The 4010-nt window shown below is 45.3% G+C and overlaps 1 protein-coding gene across 6 annotated transcripts in view; it reads right to left on the minus strand.

The window, feature by feature from the left end:
* The window catches only part of SFXN2 (sideroflexin 2), a 23968-nt gene that overhangs the window by 18718 nt on the left and 1240 nt on the right, over window positions 1-4010 (minus strand). The window lies entirely within an intron of this gene.

Here is a 4010-nt window from a genome sequence, read left to right on the forward strand (position 1 = left end):
ATTGTTGTTTGGCGGGCCCAGGCTGGGGATTCGAACCCGCCACCTTAGGTGTATGTGGCTGGCGCCTTAGCTGCTTGAGCCACAGGCGCCGAGCCAGTCCTTTTATTTTTTAGAGATAATTTTCAGATTTACTTCTATGCCTTCTATTGTTAGGCCTCTTGTCTTTTCTCTGAAAAATATCACCTTAACTAATTTAAATAGTCACCTTTGAAGTCAGGAGGTATATCCTTTTGGCTCACCACTGTGGTCCCAGGGCCTAGCACAAGTTTTCAAGTATTTGCTGAATAAGTGATCTAGGCTCATCAGCGCATGTGTACTCAGGCTTGAAAGTGCGCGCAAAGGTCTAGGTCTAGGCTAGGAAAAAGTCAAGTCAGCAGCATCAAAGTGGTTCAAGACAAAGTTTTCCGGTGAGAATACATAAAATGTAAAGAGTAGACAGTTGAAGGCAAACTCTGAAAAACCACTATGCTTTAGAAGCGAGCTAAGAAAAGGAAGCCCCAAGAGATAGAAAGAACCACCTGAGAGATGGAAGGTAAAGGAACCAAGAGGGGTAAGGGAGAGTGGGGATCAAGTTTTAGATTTTTTTGTTAGGTTGGAAGAGACTTCAGGAGGCTGACATGCTGGGGGTAAGTCATGTTCCATGAGGAAGAAACCAGGATAGAGGCAGAGGCCAGCATGTAGTATGCACAGGAGTGGACCTGGCCCTGATGCTACCACTGAAGTCGGAATCTCTGGAAGTCAGAAGGAAGCAAATACTCACTGCCAAAACTCTAAACTTCTCCCCTCTCCCACTCTACTTGGCCTCCTGCAGGCTGGTTCAAAGACCAAAGGCATTTCTCTCAGTCTTGAACCAGATGTGGGAGGAAAGGAAAAGACTCTACATCAGTGGTTCTCAACCTTCCTAATGCTGCAAACTTTAATACAATTCCTCATGTTGTGGTGACCCCCAACCATAAAATTGTTTTCATTACTACTTCATAACTGTAAATTTGATACTGTTATGAATCCTAATGTAAATATCTGATATGCAGGACGTATTTTCATTGTTACAAAGGGATCATGGCCCACAGGTTGAGAATTGCTCTACGTGAAGCTAAAAAGAGTCTGCCTGACCAGCAGCTCACAGTGCTTTGGCTTATAGAGACCCAGGTTTGCACCCACTGGAGACAGTTCAACTAGGCAAAATACTATGCCTCCTGTCAACACACAACACAGCCAAACCTCCTCTGACATCCTTCTCCACCCTCAATTCAACATCGCAAGGCCCTTTGCCTCTCATAATGAAAGCACTTCTAACAGGAAGGGACAATCATTTGCTAAATTATGCAACTGCTTTTGCCTTCTTAACTGAGGTCAGTATAGAAACTGCAGTCCCTGCACTGTCCTCCAAGGGCACAGTTCCTATGTCTTATATAAGACATAAGACCAAAACAAAGATCTAGGTAGCATCTGTAGCTCAAGCAGCTAAGGCACCAGCCACATACACCAGAGCTAGTGGGTTCGAATCCAGCCCGCACCTGCCAACTACAACCAAAAACAACAATGACAACTGCAACAACAACAACAACAACAAATTAGCCGGGCGTTGTGGCGGGTGCCTACAGTCCTACCTACTTGGGAGGCTGAGGCAAGAGAATTGCTTAAACCCAAGAGTTTGAGGTTGCTGTGAGCTATGGTGTCACAGCACTCTACTGAGGGGGACACAGTGACACTCTGTCTCAAAAAAAAAAAAAAACAAAAAAACACAGATTATTACCTTCCTTGAAATAATGCTCATCCTTCCCAGAGAGAGCTGATTTTATCTGGCAAACAGTATCAGAGCTCAGAGAACCTGTCTGAGGTATATATATACTCTTACAAGAGGGGTAAGTACCCAAGATCCTCCTATTTGTAGCTCCAGGTGGAGAGAAAAACAAAACATCATCACTTGGCAGGGTGCAGTGGCTCACACCTATAATCCTAGAACTCTGGGAGGCTAAGGCAGGTGGACTGCCTGAGCTCATGAGTTCAAGACCAGCCTAAGCCAGAGTAAGACTGTGTCTCTAAAAAAATAACCAGGCATTGTGGCAGGTGCCTATAGTCCCAGCTACTTGGGATGCTGAAACAAGAGAATCGCTTAAGCTGTGATGCCATGGCACTCTAAGGCAACTGAATGATACTCTGTGTCAAAAAAATAAAAAGTGGCACCATAGCTCAGTGTGTAGGGCGCCGGCCACATACACTGAGGCTGGCAGGTTCGAGCAAGCCCAGGTCAGCTAAAACAACAATGATGACTGCAACAAAAATAATAGCCAGGCATTGTGGTGGGCACCTATAGTCCTAGCTACTTGGGAAGCTGAGGCAAGAGAATTGCTTCAGCCCAAGAGTTTGAGGTTTCTGTGAACTGTGATGCCATGGCACTCTACCCAGGGTGACAGCTTGAAACTGTCTTGAAAAAAAAATTTTTTTTCCAAAAAAAAAATCATAACTTATATTCACATTGGAGAAAGATCAAGGCAGCCAAATATTCTAGAAGTTCAGAATAAAGTTCACAAAGACCATTGAGATAGGCAAGGATTCGGGTTGTTATTATGAGAATAACAATTAAAGGAACTGGCCCAGGTATAAGCTTATGGACAGTCATCTGACTCCAAGGCAACAATGATGTTAGACACCAGACAACTTAGAAAATTTGCCTTGCCTCTTTTTTTGTGTTTGATTTTTCTTTTTTTGGCTGGGAGCTGTTTGAACCCGCCACTTCCAGTATATGGGGCCGGCGCCCCACCCTTTTGAGCCACAGGTGCCACGCTGATTTTTCTTTTTTTAACAGATGGGGTCTTATTCTGTCTCCCAGCGGGCTAGAGTGCAGTGGTGCGATCATAGCTCACTATAACCTCAAACAGCCCTTCTGCTTTATCCTCCCAAAGTGCTGGGGTTACAGGCATGAGACGCTGAGCCTAGCCTGCCTTGTCTTTTTCACAAAAAAGCCAACAGTCTAGAGATGGGTGGATTCATACTCTAAACTAACCATTTATCCTGTAACTCCTCAGTAAAGATGTTGAACTTTTTCACCCACAACCTGAAGCAGGTATGCAAGTAGCAGATGTTTTAAAAATACTTTAGTTGAATGCATAGTTAAGCACCATTCAGGGCAAATCCAATTTCATTCCAACACATTAACTAGACAGGAAAGCCTGCTGGTAGAAAGAGAGGCAAAGGTCAAAAAACTAGATGAAACTGTTAATAATAGTTAACCCATAGCCAGCACAGAAGGCTGGGAGGCTGAGGAGGATCACTTAAGGGCAGGAATTTGAGACCAGCCTAGACAACATAGCAAGACACCATCTTTACCAAAAATTAGCTCAGTGTAGTGGTGGATGCAGGCCTGTAGTCCCATCTACTCCATAGGCTGAGGTGGGAGGATCACTGTATATCATCATCTTCTTTGTGGCATGCAATGGTCTATATACTTGACATATAATAATTCATATAACACTCACAAAAACCCAGTGAGGTAGGTAATAGGGACAAGCACATCTGCAAATTTCCAGGCTCACCTAAACGTTATCAGCTCTTTTTTTTTTTTTTTTTGAGACAGTGCCTCAAGCTGTCCCCCTGGGTAGAGTGCCGTAGTATCACAGCTCACAGCAACTTCCAGTTCCTGGGCTCAAGTGAGTCTCTTGCCTCAGCCTCCCAAGAAGCTGGGACTACAGGCACCCACCACAATGCCCGGCTATTTTTTGGTTGCAGCCGTCATTGTTGTTTGGCGGGCCCAGGCTGGATTCGAACCACCACTTTAGGTGTACGTGGCTGGCACCTTAGCCACTTGAGCCACAGGCGCCAAGCCACATTATCAGCTCTTAAAAGTTCTTTCTTTGGGCTCGGCGCCTGTGGCTCAAGAGGCTAAGGTACCAGCCACATACACCTAAGGTGGTGGGTTCGAATCCCCAGCCTGGGCCTGCCAAACAACAATGACGGCTGCAACCAAAAAATGGCCAGGTGTTGTGGCGGGCGCCTGTGGTCCCAGCTAC

Source organism: Otolemur garnettii, unplaced genomic scaffold, assembly GCF_000181295.1.
Source record: "Otolemur garnettii isolate 467f Iridium unplaced genomic scaffold, OtoGar3 scaffold00021, whole genome shotgun sequence".
In the NCBI taxonomy this organism is placed as follows: Eukaryota; Metazoa; Chordata; class Mammalia; order Primates; family Galagidae; genus Otolemur; species Otolemur garnettii.